Source organism: Nicotiana attenuata, chromosome 4 (assembly GCF_001879085.1).
Source record: "Nicotiana attenuata strain UT chromosome 4, NIATTr2, whole genome shotgun sequence".
NCBI lineage: Eukaryota > Viridiplantae > Streptophyta > Magnoliopsida > Solanales > Solanaceae > Nicotiana > Nicotiana attenuata.
This window is the reverse complement of record NC_031992.1, coordinates 6,138,038-6,160,260: the sequence shown is the minus strand read 5'-3', so window position 1 is coordinate 6,160,260 and position 22,223 is coordinate 6,138,038.

The following is a 22,223-nucleotide window of genomic DNA, read 5'->3' as shown; positions in this document are numbered from 1 at the left end:
CCTAGTCTCTACGACTAGGTAAGCCTAACAATTACGGAATAATAAAAAATAAAGACATAATCAACAACTAAATTTCAACAGATAATTATATAACAAAAAAATGCCGCTCGACATGTACAGGTAAACCAACACTCGAGTATAAACAGTACTCCCAAAATCCGGTAGTCACAAGTCACAAGCTCTAAGAATTTGTCTAACTGTTTCTACACATCAGTAACTAGAAGAATAAAGGAGGAACAACATAAAAGGGATAGAGGGGGACTCCGAGGTCTGCGGACGCGGGCAGATGTACCTTGAAGTCTCCGGGGCATCATCAAATATGTAACTAATAGCAGGGCTAGTTGGAGGTACCTGGATCTGCACATAAAACATGTGCAGAAGAGTAGCATGAGTACAACACAATGATACCCAGTAAGTATCAAGCCTAACCTCAGTAGAGTAGTGACGACGTCAGGTCAGGGCCCTACTGATATAAAATAAGTAAGAAAGAAGATATAATAATGTGAAAAGACTGAGAATCTAACAAGGAGAATTCTATGGAAAGTAACAACACAACACATATAGATAAACAACAGGGGCGCTCCCAAGATACCGTCTCGTGGTCCCAAAGGTAAATGCTCAACAGGGCGCCATTTCAACTATAACTATATGTCGGTCTTTTCTTTCGGACCCGAGATACCGTCTCGTAGTCCCAACAGTAAATGTGCAGGGGGATCTCCCAAGGTACCGCTTTGTAGTCCCAAAAGTAAATGTGCATGGGGATTTCCTGAGGTACCGCCTCGTAGTCCCAAAAGTAAACACACAGCTCGAAATCGATGGAAACAACAATTAACAGTAACAACTCTAGCGTTTAAGACTGATACAAATCAAGGAAAAATAGGAAATTCAACTAAGCATACTGCACAAATTTCAATTAAGCATTTAAGACACGTAGACATGCGATATTAGGCTAATCAGGATAACTACACATGCTGATATAACTCAATTAAGATGTAACGGGTTACTACTCAGTAAAAACCAAATTTTACAATAATTATCCCCTGTACGCACTCGTCACCTCGCGTACACGGCGCTCACATATCACAGAAGTATCACAACAGTACCAAATCCTGAGGAGATTTTTCCCATATAAGGTTAGGCAAGCCACTTACCTCGAACCAAGCACAATCAATCAGTAAGAATGCCTTTTCCACGACGTTCTGACTCCGACTGGATCAAATCTAGCCAAAGGCAATTACATACCATAAATATAACTATAAGAAACTAGTCTGATTAATGAAATCAAGACTTTAGAAAGAAATTAAAAAATTGCCCCAAAAAGTCGACCCGGGCCCATGTCTCGGAATCGGGGGAAAGTCACAAAATACGAACACCCACTCAACCACGAGTTCAACCATACCAAATTTATCAAAATCCGACACCAAATCGCCACTCAAATCCCCAAAATTAGTTCTCCAAATCCCTAGTCTCAAACCCCCAAATTACACCTCAGAAACACACTAACTACCTGAGGCTCCGCCGCTTGTGCTGCTGCTCAAGCTCTGGGCTGAGCCCTGCCCCTGCCTCGGCCTCTAGCACGGCCTCGGCCTCGTCATCTGCCCCTCGTAGGAGCTGTCGCTAGGGTCTCTGGCTGCTGCTCATCTAAAGAAGAGGTACGTGTTCTCGCCATCTGCGAAAGAACAAGAGTAGAGAATTTAATTAGCATTGAGAGATCAAATCGCACGACATAGAAGAATAGAAGTAAAATTGTTCCTAAACTCTGTAGCCTCTAGGGGATAAGCAAAGATGTCTCTGTACCGATCCCTCAGACTCTACCTAGCTTGTTCATGAATTGTGAGACCTAGGCAACCTAGTGCTGATACCAACTTGTCACGACCCAGAATTCCCACCCTCGAAACCGTGATGGCGCCTAACATCACACTTGCTAGGCAAGCCAACGTTAGTGTTTTATTAACCTTTTTCCTTTTCATTTCATAGATTAAAATCACCAAACTAAGTCAAGTAGAAGTAAATGTGGAAGTACGTAAATAACCTTTTGTCTATATACTATTAACAATACCATAGCTATTACTACTACCTGGAATCTGGTGTTACAATCCACGAACATACTATGAATATCTACAAACATTGGTCTAAAAGAAATTACATCTGTTTCGAAAGAAAAGAAAACAGAAATGAAGAAACGTAGGAGGGGACGCCAGGGCCTGCGGACGCCAACAGGACTATCTTGGGTTTCCTAGATGAAATGTTTGCAACTGACCTCTCGATCAGCCACTACCAGCTCTAAAATCTGCACAGAAAGTGCAGAGTGCAGTATCAGTACAACCGACACCATGTACTGGTAAGTGCCGAGCCTAACCTCGACGAGGTAGTGATGAGGCTACGGCGGGGCAATCACAACATAACCTGTATACAGTGGGTAATAAAGCAAAAAGAAGTACGGAACAAAATGAAACAGTGACTTGCAAGGAAATAATTCAGAACTCTGGTATCTCATCAGTACCCAGCTATAACCAATTCTTAAGTATAAAGCCAAACTACAAAATTACTTGCATAGTAGAAGAAAGATACATAAACACATAAACTGATGCGGCGCATCCCAATCCCACCATATAATCAACATCAATATGAATATTCACCCTTATTACTCCATATAAATCCACCATTATTACTCATGTTGCGGCGTGCAACCCGATACTACCATACAATAGTGATTCACCCTTATTTCTCCTCAACATTCCACCCTTATTACTCCTGTTGCGGCGTGCAACCCGATCCCACCAAATAATAGCATTTCACCATTATTCCTCCTCAATATATCACCCTTATTCCTCCTGTTGCGACGCGCAACCCGATCCCACCATATCAGTACCAATCAGACAATAAGATCAGGAATTTCACAATTTATCTCAAAACTCTCCATAATATTTAAGCCTCAAACCAAAGCAATCAAAAAGCTACACAATTATGAAACTCCACACAACTAATACTACACAGCAAGATCAACCCAAAATGTACCATAAAATACTGATAAACCAACTTAAACCAATAAAGTGATACAATGAAACTATGGGATAGCTAATACCTTCAATAAAGAAAACAACATCTAACAAGTAGCAATTAAACATGGAAACACCAATAAGCATGTAGCAGTTAAGACAGGAAGACAGTATAGCAAGAACGGGGAAAGAAAACAGGCAAAACAGATAATTTGGCGGCGCATAGGTACTCGTCACCTCACCTATATGCCACACACATGGATATTCACATAGCAATTAAGTCGGGGATCCCTAATCCCTTAAGTCAAAGTTAGACACAACACATACCTCAATCCAACGGCTAACTCAACACTCCATTACCGCTTTTCCTCTAGTTTCCACTTCCGAACAATAGAATCTAGCAAATTACCAACAAAACAATTCAATTTAAGCCTTAGGAACTACCCATGATAGCAAGAAATTCAATTTAAGCCATTTTTGATAAAGTCAACACCCGAGCCCGCTTGGTCCAAACCCGAAATTCAGACCAAAACCCGATTATCCATTCACCCCCGAGCCAGGATATATAATTGGTTTTGGAAACCGACCTTAATTTGAGGTCTAAATCCCCAAATTTCAAAATCCCTAGTTTCTACCCAAAAATCCCCAATTCCGCCATGAAAACCTAGATTCTAGGTTGAAATCTTGTTAAAAGAAGTGAAAGATTGAAAGAAATGAGTTAAGAATAACTTTTCTATGATTTGGGGAAGAAATGGTCTTTGGAAAATCGCCTATTGAGGTTTAGGTTTTGAAAATTTGGAAAAATGAATCTAAAATCCCGTCTAAGTCCCTTTTACATAGCTGCAGATGTCGCATTTGCGACCTGAGCTTCGCAATTGCGAAGCTCACAAATGCGAAGAGACCATCACAAATGCGAGGTCCTTCCCATTTCTGCTGCCTTCGCAATTACGAAGATAAGTTCGCAATTGCGAACTAGTACCTCCGCAAATGCGACTAAATGATCGCATTTGCGATCAATGCCCCTCCCAGCTTTACTTCGCAAATGCGAAGAGTTCTTTGCAATTGCGAAGACTATTTGGACAAGATACTCTTCGCATTTGCGATGAGAGCCTCGCATATGCGGAACCTACAGGGTTCGCAATTGCGATGCCTGATCTCGCAAATGCGAGATCAGAGACCTGCAACAGGTTCAGTTATACCATTGCTAAATTCAAAACACCCCGTAGCCTATCCGAAACTCACCTTAGCCCTCGGCGCTCCAAACCAAACATGCACACAAGTCTTAAAACATTATACGAACTTGCTCGTGCGATCAAATCGCCAAAATAACATCTAGAACTACGAATTTAACACCAAAAGACATGAATTTCTTGAGAACACTTGAAGTTCCTCATTTCTCAACCGGATGCCCGAATCACGTCAAATAAACTCCGTTTTTCACCAAAATTTCACATACATGACTTAAATATTATATTAAACCTGTATAGGGCTCCGGAACCAAAATACGGGCCCGATACCAACGAGATCAAACATTAATCAATTTCTTTAAATAATTGGATTTTTCAGCCTTACAATTTTTAACAAAAATTCATTACTCGGGCTAGGGACCACCGAATCCGATTCCGGGCATACGCCCAGGTCCCATATTTTACTACGAACCTACCAAGCCGTCAAAACACGAGTCTGGACCCGTTTACTCCAAACGTTGATCGAAGTCAACTAAAAATTAACTTTTTAGGCCAAAAACTATTATTTCATCAAGTTTCCACAAAATAGCTTTTCACAAATACGCTCGGACTGTGCACGCAAATCGAGGAGGAATAAAATGAGGTTTTGAAGGCTTCGGAACACGGAATCGAGTTCTAAAACATAAGATCAAACCATACCGCACCGAACTTAGTTTTAGGTTTCTTTTAATAAAATCTTAGGTTTTTTATATAAACCTATAACCCTACTGATAATTAGGGTAGATTTTTTATTTTATGAAAATAAACCAAAAAAAATACCTAACCGTACCAAATAAATGTACATAAAAAATATATTTATATATTAAAGTTTAAAAATAATAAAGCGTTAAATTTTTTCTTTGGGCCTTGGAATTATGAAAACGATTGCAAGCCAACAAGTAATTAAACCCAAAATCCTAGCTCCCAAACTTATTATACTATTTTTAATGAAACTAAATTATTTCAAGCATATTCACTAGCAAGACACAATGTATTCTAGCGATTATGAGTAGCAAACTACAATATATTAAATATGTTTCCTTTCATATGATTTAAATTGTCAAATATTTAATCTTCTATAGACTTTATTCTTGAGTCCCAACTTGCATTATATCATTCCACTCGTGTGATTTATATTTTATTTTTCTTTGTTTAGTTTCCTTTGCGTTGTTGTAGAATAGTTGATGGATCTATACTTTGGCCATATTTTATGTTTTATTAATTCATCACCCTTTAAATAGTAAAAATGTCTAGAGAGTTTTGCTAAGTCCTATAAAAGTACGTATGTTATTGCATTTTGCTTCTACTAGTGACTTTTAAATGATATTTCAAATAATACCGAAAATTAACCGAACAGTAACGATACCGAAGAGAAATCGACGTGATTGGTAAGGTTTCTAAAAGTCTAATTTTGGCTATACATAATAGAATAACCGAAAAATTGGTATGGTACAAATTTAATAAAAATAACCGGCCGAACCGAACCATTGACACCCCTAGCTGTGGAGGATCGTAATCCTCATTCGATTCTTTGGGAATAAGATCGACTCTTGTCGGCTCACCATTTATCATCTACTCCACCTGTACAGTCCCCGATTCTTCCGAGGGGAACTAATAAAGCTCGTATGCCGAGCTAGCAAAGCCCCATTCTCAAGCATCGATGAGGACCGGGATCAGGATTACCAGGGACGCTTTGTCCGGGTGAGGACCTGGGACTTGATTTCTATCAAATTTAGGCCATTCCCGGAGAAGTGGAATGCAACACGTAAGTACAATTTCCTTTAAATGTTGATCTTATGTTCATATCCTTTTTCCTCATCAGTATTTGTGGTGGTGCATCTGTTGCTCGAGTCCCAAATGCTGTCCCTCGGCTCAAGGAATGGATCGAGGGTATTGTCTCACATATGCCTTACTCCGAGCGCTCGTGGCTCAAACTCTCGAAGGGCTGTTGGGAGGCCCGTTCCCATGGTAAGATTTCTTTCCAGAATAAGTTACATAGGCTTCTCTTGCTAGCATCACGTTCCCATTTCCTTTATTTTCTTTTCGCAGGATTGCCTACGACCGTCGACCTTAGGCCTCCGATCGGGGACGAGGACTTGCCTATTGATTCCTATGCTTCAGGGCAGCTTGGGGCTGCAGTAGGAGAGAAGAAGAAGAAAAGAAAGGCTCCGGGTTCCCCTAGCTCAGAGAAGAAGAATCCAAAGAGAACATTGGCCCGTAAGCCAAAGGAGAGCTCCATCTCTCGAGCACAAGACTCGGACTCGCTCTTCTGGATTAGGGATGAGCCCGAGGAGGATGATCTTTTCGCGGTCAGAAAACTAACCTTCCCCAAAGAGCGTGCGACAGTCGAGGAGGAGACAACACAGGCCGGTCTTCCTCAGGTTCGGGAGGCCGATGTAGAGACGAGGGCTAAGGCCTCTCACAATGCCGGCTCCACCCCACCCGGTGTCATAGAGCTTTTGGGGTCGCCTTCATATACCGATTCTATGTTCGATGAAGCCCGGATGGTGAAAGAGCGATCCAGCGAAGGGGCCCACGGTACAGATGATTCCCTTCGTTCTATTTTGGAGGTATGGATTCGACCGCTCTGGAAGACTTCTCCGGGTTGGGCGACTTGGAGGTGCCAAGAAAAATCTGTCTTCGAAAGCCGGCGGGTAGAGCTTGAGCCCAAAATTAACCAACCAGTTTCCTGCCCCGAGTGCGGATCCCGGCCGTAAGAGGTTAATAATCATCACTGTCCCGGAGGATGTCCGGGTTCTTTTTGCTCCAGTAGCAGTAGCGAGTTACTCCGGTGCCTGGCAACCGAAGATGACCAGTTGAAAACGAATGAGGTGGGCGTGTCGTGCCTGTTCAAAGAAGCGCAGCAGGCGCTGAATTGGGTAAGGCGTCATTACGATCTTTCATTTTTTTAACTTAGTTTCTTGATAATTCTCATGTCTTCTTCCTTTCATCTTTTTGCAGGCCTCGGTACTTCACCATGAGAGCTATCTTCGATACCGGGCTGAGGTGAACCATCTTGACGCTGAGGCCAGGGAGCTTGCTGAGAAAAGAGATATGTACAAGCTTCTCAGCGAGCAATACGAAGGGGTCGTCAAGGATCTCGGGGCCAAGTTGGATGCGGCTCAGAGGAGCATGCCGGCTTGTTAGAACAGGTAAAGATTATCGAGGTTAGCAATGATGACATATATGGCAACTAACGACCAAACCTCGCAAGTCCAGTAGAAGATTGACCAGAACGGCCAACTTTGGGCCGAAATGAACGAGGTCCAGGCCATAGCCGATGTCTGGAAGGAAAAATTGGACCGGTTGGCTTCGGAGAAGGCGACCGCCCGGGAGCAGCTGGTATTGATAGAGATCCAACTTCAAGTGGCTATAGAGAAGGCCGAAGCACGGGCTCGACAAATCGAGGACCTCCAAGCTCAACTAGTTTCAACTGCTGCCGAATGAGATGCCCTTGGCGAAGAGCTTGAAATAGTGAGGTCCGAGTCGGAGACAATCAGGGCTGATGCTGACGAGATGGTGGCTCAGTACAGGGATGATGTTGAGGCTTCTGAGGCCCCCCTGAAAGTCACAATCGAGTATATAAAGTGGTTGTATTGGCGGGAGACCCTTGGGGAAATCCATGCCCGAGGTTTTAACCAGTCGGCCGAGATTGCAGAGGCAAAAAGGCTCGAAGTTGAAGCCAAGAAGTTGGCTGAACCAGAGGGAAGAGAAGGCTCCGAGGGCTCCGAAGAACCCGGAGATTGAGAAGGTCCTAATGGCTCCGGTGACGAGGCAGGTTCTGGTGAAGATTAGGTGTAGGTGCCTTAGGAATTTTGTCTTTTGTTTTTGCATTTTGTACTCTTATTTTGTTGAGGCCATTTTCATCGGCCTTTGTAAAGACATTTTGGAATGTATGTATAAGGTTTTTCCCTTTATGGCAATTTTCAAGTCTATCATCTTTAGCATCCCTTTTACAATTGCAAGGATTTCAAATGCCTTAGCACGGAATAAAACATACTAATAAGTTGTTGATCAGAGGTTTGAACAAGACCTGTTCTCGATGTCAATTTTGTTTGAAACTTGTGGGGGCTCGGTATGACCGGAAGCTTTCCCCGAAATACTTGTTTAGATGTTTTCAGACTATAATTTTGTCGAGGGTAACTTTTGAACCGGTTTGGAATTTTGAAGGCCATATGTTTTGATTACGGGCTTCGGACGTCTCCGAGCCATTTCTAGGGTGGTCGTAACCTTTTAAGTTTAGGTACTGTCAAATAGGCTTTGTACCTCCGGGCTTTGATAACCTGAGCCATTTGAGTTTATCTCAAATGACAGTCCCCGAGCGGGGATGGCCATAGCCTCTTAAGTTTAGGCACTACCTAATAGGTTCTTATGCCTCTGAATTTTGTCATCCCGAGCCATCCGAGTTTGTTTCGGACGACAATCCCCGAGTGGGGCTGATCTATTAGATTCGGATAGAGGCGGCCCTTGGGCTCGATATCTTTAAGGGACAAAATATAATAGTCTTAAGAGACAAAATTTGTATCTTCAGGGTAGAAACTTTCTTTCATTTATGTGCGTAATATACAAGACCGTAAGTGTGTACAAGCTTCGTGTTATGGCTTAGGTGGTCTATACGGGCACGGTTCATTTGACCATTTGGCCCTTATGGTAAATCCTATCCATCGAGCTCAGACTGCTCAAGCACAAAGTTTCATTCCTCGCTAAAAATTATCATCCGAGGGTGATGGCCCCTAGTATTCGAGGTCGATCGTTGAGAGGGCTCAGATACTGTTAACGTGACCATAGAATCCGATTCATAACTGGTCTTTGATTCTAAGTTAGCACGATCTATTGTTGCCTCGGTAAAAACCTTGCCGGAAAACCCATTTGGGACAAAACCAGTTCAAGGAAAAAAGAGTGCAACGCATGCTTTCAGGCCTAAATATATATATATATATATATATATATAATGAGTGGGGTCGTACCTTAGCAGTAGTATCATTTCGCGTGGGTCACGTTCTAGTTGTTTGGTAGCCGCTCACCGTTCCCTGCTTCGAGTTTGTACAAACCTTTATCGGTAATCTCGATAATTAGATATGGACCTTCCCAATTCGGTCCCAGCTTCCCTTCGTTCGGATTCCGGGTGTTTAGTGTTACCTTTCTTAACACCAAGTCCCCGATATTGAAGTTTCGGAGGTTGGCTCTTTAGTTATAATACCTTTCAATCTGTTGCTTCTGGGCAGCCAATCATACAAGGGCTGCTTCGCGCCTTTCGTCCAATAGTTCCAGGCTCGTGCTCATGGCCTCACCGTTTGAGTTTTTGGTTGCGTATCAGAACCTGAGACTCGGTTCTCCGAGCTCGACCAGTATTAGTGCTTCGGCACCGTATACCAACGAAAATAGGGTGGACCTGGTGCTAGACTTTGAGGTCGTACGTATGCCCATACGACTTCGGGCAAAATTTCCTTCCATTTTCCTTTGTCACCGGTCAATCTTTTCTTAAGGTTTTGGAGTATGGTTTTATTTGTAGACTCTGCTAGCCTGTTCTTACTAGGGTGATAGGGTGTTGATAAGATCCTTTTGATCTTATGGTCTTCGAAAAATTTGCTTACCTTGCTGCCAATGAATTGATTCTCGTTGTCACATATGATCCCGGCTAGCATTCTGAACCGACATATTTTGTGGTCCAAGATAAAATTAATAACTTCTTTTTCCCTGACTTTTTTGAATGTCTGGGCTTCAACCCATTTAAAAAATTAGTCTTACCGAGTGCCCATTGCAAGGGACCGACGATGTCCATTCTCCATTTCATGAATGGCCAAGGTGAGAAAATTGAGGGTAGTAGCTCCCCGGCCTGATGGATCATTGGCGCATGCCTCTAACAGCCATCGCATTATTGCACGAACTCCTTCGCATCTTTCTCCATGTCGATCCAGTAGTAGTCGGCCCTGATTATCTCACGAACCAATGATTCTGCCCCCGAATGATTTCTGCAGGTGCCTTCGTGAACTTCCCTCAAAACATATTCTGTGTCTCCTGAGTGGGCCATCGAACGTTCTTCTGAATAGGTATTATCCTCGGATAGGCTAAACCTGGCCGCCTTCGTGCGCAGAGACCTCGAATCTTTGGGATCCGAGGGCAGCTTCCCGATCTTCAAGTAATCTATATACATGTTTCTCCAGTCCCAGGTTAAGCTTGTTGAGTTTATCTCGGCGTGTCCTTGCTTGTCGAGTTTATCTCGGCTTGTCCTTCCTCCACTACTAATTTCATGAGTTGTACAACCGTTCCCGAGCTAAATTTTTTGTCGTCAACCGACAACCCCAAGTTAGCCAGAGCATCAGCTTCGCTATTTTGGTCCCGGGCGACGTGTTGCAAGGTCCATTCCTTGAATCGATGATGTGTTACTTGTAGTTTATCCAAGTATCTTTGCATTGTTCCTCCTTTACTTCGAATGTCCCATTGACTTGATTCACCACAAGGAGGGAATCGCCTTTAGCTTTGATCACTTCGGCCCCCAGGTTTTTAGCCAATTAGAGACCTGCAATCATGGCCTCATACTCGGCCTCATTGTTAGTCAATTTCACAGTTCTAATAGATTGCCTACTACGTTACCCGAGGGTGGCTTCAACATGATACCGAGTCTGGACCCCTTTGCATTCGATGCACCATCCATAAATAGGGTCCAGATCCCCGGGGAGGTTCTCGAGGTTAACAACAATTCTTTTCAACCTCGAGTATTAAGGGTGGCGTGAAGTCGGCCACGAAGTCTGTCAAAATTTGAGACTTGATGGCAGTTCGGGGCCAAAATTCAATATCATACCCGCTAATTTCCATGACCCATTTGGCCAATCGTCCAGAGAGCTCGGGGTTTGTGCATTATGTTTCTCAATGGGTTCCACGACACATATAGGATGGCACTGAAAATATGGCCTTAGCTTCTTGGAGGCACTTAGCAAAGCGAGCGCCAATTTTTTCAGGTGTGGATACCTTGTTTCAGCCTTGCCTAGAGTCCTGCTAACATAATATATAAGGAATTGCATACCTTTTTCTTCTCGGACTAAGAGAGCTATCTCGGATACCGCCAAGTACAAATATAATTGTTCGTCTGCCTTCGGAGTATGAAGCAAAGGTGGACTCAAAAGGTACTGTTTTAGTTCTTCCAAATCTTGCTGGCACTCCGGGGTCCATGAGAACTTCCTGGACCCGACTCCAAATGCACATTTTTTCCGGGTTCAGCTTCATATTGTATTTCTTCAGTATGCTGAAGGTTTCTTGCAAATGTTCCAAATAGTCCTCTGCTTGTAGGGACTTAACTAACATGTCATCCATGTAAACCTCCATTGAGTTCCCTATTTGTTCTTCGAACATACGATTTACTAAGCGTTGGTAAGTGGCACCAGCATTTTTTAGTCTGAATGGAATTACGTTACAACAATAGGTTCCATATTTAGTGACGAAGGAAGTCTATTTTTGGTAGCCCGGGTCCATCCGGATCTGGTTATACCCGGAATAGGCGCCAAGAGCTGAGTATCTCATGGTCGGCCGTCGCATCGATCGTGCGATCAATGTTAGGAAAAGGAAAAGAGTCTTTTGGGTATGCCTTGTTCAAAGCTTTATAATCTACGCACATTCTCATTTTATTTTCCTTTTTAGGAACTACCACTACATTCGCTAACCAATCCGGATACTTAACTTCCCGAATGGAGCCTATTTTAAGAAGTTTGGATACCTCGTCTTTGATGAATGCATGTTTGACTTCGAACTGAGGCTTCCTCTTCTATTTAACCGGGTGAAACTTCGGATCCAAGCTTAGCTTGTGAGTAGTTATTTCTTGCGGGATCCCTGTCATGTCAAGATGGGACCAAGCGAACAATCTATGTTAGCTATAAGGAATTCAATGAGTTTTTTCCTGAGCCCGAGATATAGCCCCGTGCCCAGGTATACCTTTCGATCGGGAAGGTGCTCGACCAACCTGACTTGCTCCAGCTCCTGAAATGTTAACTTGGTGGCGCGGAATCATCAGGGGCTATGAAAGACCTAGGGACTCTGTAGTCGTCATCCTTGCTTGTCTCCTACTTTTCTGGTTCGGTTGGGTCCAGCGTCGGTGATTGGTATTTGGTTTCTCCCTTGGTGACTGAACTCGGGTTCTTCGATGTCGAAAGTGCATACATCGAGACTACCTCATAAACCGCAAACATTTTCTTTGCAGTTAGTTGCTCACCGTAAACTATTTAGATCCCTCCCGGTGTAGGAAATTTACATGTCTGATGTAGTGTCGAGGGTACTGCCCTCATGTTGTGAATCCATTGGTCTCCCGAATAAAGCATTGTACCTCATGTCTCCTTCGATCACGTAGAACTTTGTGTCCTGAACTCAGCTTGTGAGTAGTTATTTCTTGCGGGATCCATGTCTTGTCAAGATGGGACCAAGCGAAGCAATCTATGTTAGCTATAAGGAATTCAATGAGTTTATTCCTGAGCCCAGGAGATAGCCTCGTGCCCAGGTATACCTTTCGATCGGGTAGGTGCTCAATCAACCTGACTTGCTCTAGCTCCTCAACCGTTGACTTGGTGGCGCAGAATCATCAGGGGCTATGAAAGACCTAGGGGCTCCGTAGTCGTCATCCTCGCCTGTCTCCAGCTTTTCTGGTTCGGTTAGGGCCGACGTCGGTGATCGCAATTTGGTTTCTCCTTTGGGGACTGAACTTGGGTTCTTCGATGTTGAAAGTGCAGATATCATGACCACCTCATCGACGGCGAACATTTTCTTTGCAGCTGGTTACTCGCCGTAAACTGTTATGATCACTCCCGGTGTAGGAAATTTCAACGCTTGATATAGTGCCGAGGGTACTGCGCTCATGTTATGAATCCATGGCCTCCCGAATAAAGCATTGTACCTCATGTCTCCTTCGATCACATAGAACTTTGTGTCCTGAATGGTCTTCGCGGTGTTTACCGGTGGGGTTATCTCCCCTTTAATGGTCTCGCATGCCATGTTGAATCCGTTTAAGACTCGAATTGCAGGCACTATTTGGACTTGCAAACCCAGCTGTTCCACGACCCTCGATCTGATGATATTGGCCGGGCTACTTGGATCAATTAACACACGCTTAACTTGAGATTTATTTATAAGTACAGATATTACCAGTGCATTGTGTGGCTGCATGATGCCTTCAACATCCTCGTCGTTGGAAGTACGGTTCCCTCCGATACATAGTCTCGAGTCCGTTTTTCTCTTGTAATAGATACTTTAGTGCATTTTAACATTTGCCCTTGGGGGATGTCAACTCCACCAATGATCATGTTAATGATGTGCTGAGGTTCCTCATGTTCGATCTGTTTGTTAGCGTCCCTATTCCTGAAGTGATTTTTGGCTCGATCATTCAGAAATTCTCAGAGGTGCCCGTTGTTTAATAACATGGCTACTTCTTCTCTTAGTTGTCGTCAGTCTTTGGTTATGTGGCCATGGGTGCCATGATATTTACACATTAGATTGGGGTCCCTTTGGGCAGGATCGGACTGCAATGGTCATGGCCACTTAGTATCATTGATGCGTCAGATGGCTGATATGATATCGACAGCATCAACGTTGAAATTGTACTCCGATATGATACCGACAACATCGATGTTGAAGTTGTACTCCGATAACCTTGGTGCTTCCTTGGACCCGATGGGTCTGTCAAAACTGTTATTGCTCATGAGTACCTGATTATTATGACCTCGATCACTCCTTCTTTCACTCCTCGCATGGTTACGTCCGGACCCACTGCTCTTTTGATCTCCATTGTATAGTTGATACCGACCTCTGTTTGATCTTGGTTCGTGATCGACAGCTCTTTTAGATCTGTCACTAGTCCTGACGGGGTAAACATACACGAAAGGGGCCCCGAGCTGATCATCTTCTACCCTGATTTTTGATTGGTACCTATTATGGGCATCGCCTCAGGTTACCGCTGGGTACTCTATCAAATTTTGCTTCAACTGATGTGAAGCCAACGAGCTTTGGGGATTTAGTCCTTGGGTGAATGCCTGAACGGCCCAATAGTCTGTGACCGGAGGCAGATCCATTCGTTCCATTTGAACTTCGACACGAATTCCCTGAGCATCTCGTTATCTTGTGATATCATATCATTAGACTTGATTTTGGCTGAATTTCAGATTGAAACTCGAAGAAGAAAAAGAAGAAGAAGAAGAAGAAGACATGAAACACATTATACTGCAGAAATTGTAGTAAAATTGTAGAAAAATTGTATTCTGTTGTTTATATATTTTTTTTATTTATATATTGTATGAAAGTTGAACAATATTGTATAAAAATTGTATTTAAGTTGTATGATATTGTAGTTTTATATAACTGGGTAGAAATAATATGTGAAAATTATAGATAAGTTGTATAATATATAATTAGTTGTATGAAATTCGTTTTTACTATGTATAAATCAGATACAAAATATACAAAAGACATATTGTGTAAAATTTGTATAAGTATTTAACTATGTAGAAATAATATATGAAAGTTGTAGATAAGTTGTAAATAAGTTGTATAATATATAATTACTATGTATAAATCAAATATAAAATATACAAAAGACATTGTATAAAATTTGTATAAAAATTACATTTAAGTTGTATTTAAGACAGTGTTGCAATTTGACAAATGCCAATAATGTTTTAAAAGATTGAATATCAAAATTCCATCAAACTTCCTTTTTTGGATGAAGTAATAAGTTGCATTTCTAAGCATCCATGATACGGAATTCATTCCATTCATCACACTTCAACATGGTCCAGAGCAGGCAGGTGTCATCACCATCTATTATAAAACGAATGCATTTGGCCAATAAAAAAAGAATATTCAAGCATACGCACGTGAAAGGGCCGAATGAGTACAACAAAGAAAAAGGGATTTTTACCTAGCTATACTATAGTAAAAACCTATTTACCTATGTTCTCTATGTTTTGTAGTTTTTAATAAATATCTAGGTTTTGCTTACAAATTGTATATATTACTCCTTAAAAGGCTCTCACCCCATTATTAGTGTCTTCAATTAAGGGATTCAATTACATCCTTTCCTTTTTTTCCTCCCATTATTAGTGTCTTCAATTAAGGGATTCAATTACATCCTTTCCTTTTTTCCTCTCTTCTCTTCTCTCTCCCTTTTCTTACATCTCTCTTAATTTACACCAAGAATCTCCGTCTTTTCTCTTCCACCATTGCCAACAGGTTTATATTATTAAAAAATATTCAAAAATTGTATGATAAATGTATCATAATTGTATTAGATACATCAATGCCTAATACATAATTGTATCATAATTGTATTACAATTGTATCTAACTTGTATCTGGTACATTAATACCTAAAATAATACCTGATACAATACTAATAAATTAATATACAATTATCGTACTTGTGATACAAACTGTGAAATTCGTCATGAACTCACAACTGCTCGTAACAATATACAATGAATATACAATTATCATACATTTGTAATACAATTCCTGCAACAGTTATGATACATATACAATTATAATACGATCGCGATACATTAATTTTTAAAATTTGTGGTACAATTATGATCTTCATCTTATTCAAGTTTCAATCACAACTCTACTATATTCAATTACTATACTATAGTATAGCTAGGTTGAATATAGTAGAGTTGTGATTGAAACATTGTATCAGGTATTATTTTAGGTATGATCGGCATCTATTGTGGAAGTTAGAATTTTTGGAAGAATTTTATAAGTTTGGGTTGAAGTACATTTCAGTGTTATCAATGTCTGTTTGGGATTCCGATTCTAGGAATAGCTCCATATTGTGATTCCGGTGTTGGAAGTGCGATCGAAAGTGGATTCGGAGGTCCGTGGGTCATTTTGGAGTCATTTGGCTAAAGATAGAAATTTGAAGTTTTTAAGAAGTCCGACCGTAAGTGAAAATTTTGATATCGAGATCGGATTCCGATTCCGAAAGTTGTGGTAGGTCTGTAATGATTAATGTGACTTGTGTGCAAAATTTGAGGTCAACCGGATGTGATTTGATAGGTTTCGGCATCGAATGTAGAAGTTTGGAATTTCTAAGTTCATTAATCTTGAATCGAGTTGCGATTCGTGATTTCGATGTTATTTGATGTGATTTCAAGGCTCGACTAAGTTTGAGTGAGGTATTAGGACAGAAATCCTAGAGTATACAATTCTGCAGTTAGACAGAGCCGGTCTGACCGATCCGCATCCCCGGACTGGTTGGTAGGTTGGTTGAGGTCCCAGAGGCCTCGGGTGTGTTTCAGATGCTCAACAGGCATTTTTAGCCTTGTGGGTGATTGCTGGTTTTCTGGTGTTAGTGCAGCAGATTTTTACTCTATGCGATCGCATGGAAACGAGTGCTATCGCATAGTGCAAAATTTGGAGGCTGCTGTTTTGGCTTATGCGAACGCATGGAGAGAAGTGCGATCGCATAGTGTATTTTAGGGGCTGCTGGTTTTTTGGCTTATGCGATCGCGGGGAAGAGTGTGCGATCGCATAGTGCATTTTGGAGGCCGCTGGGAATTGGCTTATGCGATCGCGGTCGGAGGAATGCGATCGCATAGAAGGGTCGCATGGGCAGTGAAGTGTTTTAAAACGGGTTTTGGCTTATTTTTATCTCAAATCTTTCATGGGGGTCGATTTTTGGAGAGCTTCAAGTGGGGATTTTCGTCATCTATGTCAAGGTAAGTTGTTCCTACTCATTACAAGCTAAATACAAGGTTTTTATGTGGATTTGGTCAAGGAAATTAGTAGAAATTTCGAATTTTTGAAGAAAGACCTAGAATGTGTATTTTTGAATTTTAACCACGAATTTGAGCATGAAATTGAAAGCGAATTATATATTTGAATTCGTAAAGTTATGGGTAACCTTTATCTTCGAAAAATTTCGGAATCCGGGCACGTGGGCTCGAGGGTAATTTTGTCAACTATTCGAGCGGAGTTAGGAATTTATATAAATTAAATTGTTATAAGTATTAGAGTATATTTTCATTGATTTGCGCATTTTTTTGGGATTGTTTTGGGGCGTTGTGCATCAATTTGAGTCGTCGGAAGGGCTTGGAGGCCGGTTATGAATCTTCGGAGCGAGGTGAGTCTCCTTTCTAAACTTGTAAGAGGGAATTGTCCCCATAGGTGAATTAATTGAATATGTGCTGCTAATTGCGGGGGATACGTACGCACGAGGTGACGAGAGTCCGTGCGTAGCTACTATTATGCTTATGTCCGGGTAGTCTATGACCCAAAAGCATGCTTATTTGTAATAAATGCAACCTTATTGATAGTTTAAATTTCTTAAATAATATCGAAGTGGCAAATGATTTTCTAAAAGAGTTAAACTTCATTTTCATGACTTGTGAAACAGGAAATTTTACACCTCCTTGAATAATTATTTCCTTGATGAAGGTCTTGATTGACCGTTTGATTATGTGTTTCTATGTGTACCTGCGTCGCATGTATGATTCGCGGGCAGGGCGATTGTTTATTTATATATTGACCGCGTCGCATGTATGATTCGCGAGCGGGATAATAGATGCATCTATGGTTCGCGCCATTCGACCCTCTGGCAGTGCACAAATTAAATATTGTTGGATCGGGTCGTACGTCCTCAGCATGATTTGCGCATGCTTATATTGTTTGCCTTGGGATTTATAGATGTTGATATTTGCTCTCCTGACTTGAGATAAATGTATAAATGATGAAAAATTAGTTTGGAAATCTCCTATTAATGAAAGAATTGCTTACCTGCTTCATGCTATTGAGTTACAGTCATCTTTAAGAAAATCCACGATTTACTATATTATTGGTATATTATTATTGGACCACTAGTAAGTGTCGAATTTGACCTCTCGTCTCTACTTCTTCGAGATTAGATGGGATACTTACTGGGTACACGTTGTTTTCGTACTCATACTACACTTGTTGTGCATTTTTGTTGCACAAGTTCATGTGTGGCTAGTGGCTTAGTGGCATAGCGGCATGGTTGATACGGGGACTTAGGTGAGCTGCATTTATCGAGATGACCCGCAGCCAGCAGAGTCTCCATCAGAGTATTGTACTGTATTTTCATCTCTGTCCACTTTGTATTCCGGACAGTTACTGTATTTTATTTTATTTCCTAGTAAATGCTCATGCACTTGTGACACCGGGTTCTGGGATGATTATGGGGTATCTTGTTAACTTCTTAACATTTATATTTAATTTGAAATGATTACCTTTTTCTATTAAAATTGAAGGAAACTCATAGTTTTTAAAATTATTAAAACGAGAATTTAATTGAGTATTTTGGTTGGCTAGCCTGACATCGGTGTCCGGCGCCATCACGAACCTTAGTGGATTTTGGGTCGTGACAATCTCATCCATGAAATTTCCTTTTCGTCTTGCCTCTAATATTGCTAATCACCCTTAAAAATATGAAAGGAGAACTTTGCATGTGATTGAGAGAAAGAATCCTTATTTATTTGGGTTTTTAATTTCTTTATGTGCCAAGCTAGTTTTTGTAAGTATATGATTAATGGCTACAGGTTGGTAGTTAGAACTTATTTGGGACATTTTTGTAAGATTCCCGAGAAGAAACTTACTTGCACTCGCTTACATATTAAGTTTGGAAATGGGCCAAAAATGTCCATTTACTATGCCAAAATTCAGGGCATCACCCCTCCGTTAAAACTTTCGCTCTAGCCTACGCCTCCCGTTAATACCTTGGGCCACAAATGCCCATTTTTTCGTTCCCACCCAACAGAAAATAATTTAGGGATACATTAGATTTAATTATATTATTAATTAATAAGACTTTACTATTTGACTTTTAAATTAATATTTTAAATTACTTTTTAACCTGACCTATTATAATCTAAGGTAACCCGATCCAACCCTACACTTTTAACCCCAATCAGTCCCCATTTTTATCTCATAACTCTCAGAATATTATGCGAGTTCTCTAGGCTACTTTCTAGGGTTTCGTTTGTGAGGGCTTTGCTGGACGAAAGATAAACATAAATCAAGTTTTTGGTGGTGAAATCTGGAAAATCAAAGTATACTACTAATCACTGTTATAATTTTTATTGTGGAGTTAGGGTTTGTTGGCCCCTTCTGTTTAAAGAAATATTCTCTTTTTGGTGTTGTTGTAAGATAAAATGATTTAAAAACTTGATTTTATATCTAAAGTTTAGTTTCTGATGTCTTTATTGGAATATTTTATGGTCCCGATAGCCAGCTTCTTGTCTTTAAGGATTTATTATGATTTTTAATTGATAGTTGTTGTTGTATAGTTACCGATGTGGTTCATCTTTTGTCCCCTCTTTATGTTCCTTTGCATGTGATTGAAGATGATTGAGAAAGTTGACCTGGTTTTTCACTATGGGGGTAATTGGGTAATTTCACCTGAACTTCTATATAATCAAAATCTATTTTATGTTTTGTTTGGTTATGAATCTAGTGGTGTTCGATTTGCTGTTGTTTGTAATGAGATTACAAAGAACTTAGGGTTTACAAAAAATCAAATAACTTTTAGTAATTGCACTTTCTGGAGGATATTACTTGGTAACAGATGATGATGGTATGAGAATCTTGTAGTATTTATTCAGTAAGGAGTTTAGACTTATAAATTTCTTTGTTGTAGATGATTCAGATTTGAGGGTTTTTGCTCAAGATATCAAATACTACACTGAAACATACATTGTAAATGTCGATGCAGCTTCTGATCAAGAAAGTAGTGTACGTAATTGTGAGTCTGATGATCCAATTTCATATGGTTATAATTCTGAAAAACTTAAGGCATTTAGCCAAGAAAGAAGGAGGGACATGAGCTATAAATTGGAGAAATATAAGGAATTAGAAGGGTCAAACATTTAAAGATATGACTAAGGCCAGAAAGGTGGTAAACTTCTATGGAATAGCTAATCGTAAATGTTTGAGGGTAAAAAAAATGATACTACTAGGGCTAGATATAAGTGCCAAGATGAATACCCCTTTGACTGTTTCATATCAGAAGATGGGAGGAGTGACACCTTTAGAATCAAAACCTTAAATCTTAATCACACTTGTGACCCTATGTTTAAAAATATTAGGGCAAGTGCCAAAACATTAACACATATATTTAAGAGTAGGGTTCAGTATAATCCTCGATATAAGGTAAAAGATATGAGAGGAGCGTTAAAGACTAGTTATGACCTAAATGTGTCTAATACTATGGTGAAAAGAGCTAAGAGGTTTGCTCTTTAGAAGCTTGAGGGTAGTTTCCCTGATGACTACAAGAAACTTGAAGCATATGGTAGAACTTCTAATCTGGGAAGTAATGTAGTTATCAACATGTAACGACCCGACCGGTTATTCTACTTTCTAGAACCCTGTTCCCCTAAATAAGACTTTCCGTACTTGCTTTAACTTATTTATGACTTTCGGGGATGGTTGGTTCGAGATTTGGAAGAGTTTGCGTTGAAATCGGAACACTTGGTTCCTTAAGGTTGGCTTAAAAGGCCAAGTTTGACTTCGGTCTACATTTTGAGTAAACGACCTCGGAATCCAGATTTGATGGTTGCAATAGGTTCGTATGATGATTTCAGACTTGGACGCATGTCCGAATCGGGTTTTGGGTGAACCGGAAATGTTTTGGCGCCTAATAGTGAAAGCTGATTCCTTAAGGATTTTGAAGTTCTTTAAATTTGGTTTGGAGCAGGTTTTTGTGTTATCAGGGTCCGAACAGAATTCCGAGACCAAGAATACTTTTGTAATGTCATTTAAGACTTGCACATAAAATTTGGTGTCAATCCGAGTAGCATAAGTGTGTTTCGTCACATTGGAAGTAGATTGAAAAACATGAAGTTCATAAGTTATATTCAATTGGTTTTTAGGTTGATTCTTAGATTTAGCATTGTTTCGGGTATTTCAAGGATTCGAGCGAGTCCTTTTTATCATTCCAAACTTGTCGGTATATTCAAGCGGGGCCCGAGGGCCCTGAGCGTCAATCGAACGAGGATCGAGCTTAGTTGAAAAATAGGAGAAGGAGCTGAAGCTCCAGGCATATGTCATAACCGCACCTGCGGTTGGCCAGCCGCAGGTGCGAGCCCACAAAAACGGCTGAGCCATCGCAGATGCGCCCATGGGTGGCCAGCCCAGAAATCGCGGAAGCGACCTCCTTTCCGCAGAAGCGGTTGGCTTCTCGCAAATGCGACCCAGCCGGCCCAGTAGGAACTCCGCAGAAGTGGACGTTGCCTCGCAGAAGCGAGACCGCAGATGCAGTCCCCTAATCGCAGGTGCGGAAATCGATGAAGGCAATGCCTTCATTTAATACGGGAAAGTGTCATTTTTGACACATTTCCTTCATTTTTTGGGCGATTTGGGAGCTTCCAAATGGGAGATTTCAGCCTAGCGTTGTGAGGTAATTTATTCCTACCTAATGTGAGTTTAATACATAGTTTATGGGTAGATTATAACATGTAAATTAGTGGAAATCATGGGTTTAGAGTAAAACCTAGGGTTTTGATAAAAACAAGATTTAACCACGAAATTTGTTATGGAACGTTAAAGAAATTATATATTCTTGATCCTTAGGTTATGGGTAACGACTTTCTTCAAAAAATTCCGGAATCCGGGCCCGGGGGCTCGGGGGAGAATTTTAGGAACCTTGCATTTAGGGTTGGGAAATTAGTTGAATAGTTAGAATATGAACTGTTGAGTGTGTATTGACTAGTTTTTACCCCATTTGAATAGTTTTAGATCGTTCAGCTTCGATTGTGTTTGAGCGCATTCTTGAGTTGGAAGTAGGCTCGAAACGAGGTAAGTCTCTTTTCTAGCCTTGTAAGAGGGAAATTTCCCCATAGGTGACCTTAACTAATATGTGATTAATTGTGTGGGCTACGTACGCACGAAGTGACGAGAGTCCGTACGTAGCTACTATTCCTGTTATGTTCGGGTATTCCTTCTAGACACGACCTTTTTAAACAATTCTCCTAACTCATCACACCAAGAGTATTTAAAATAGACTAAGCACAAAA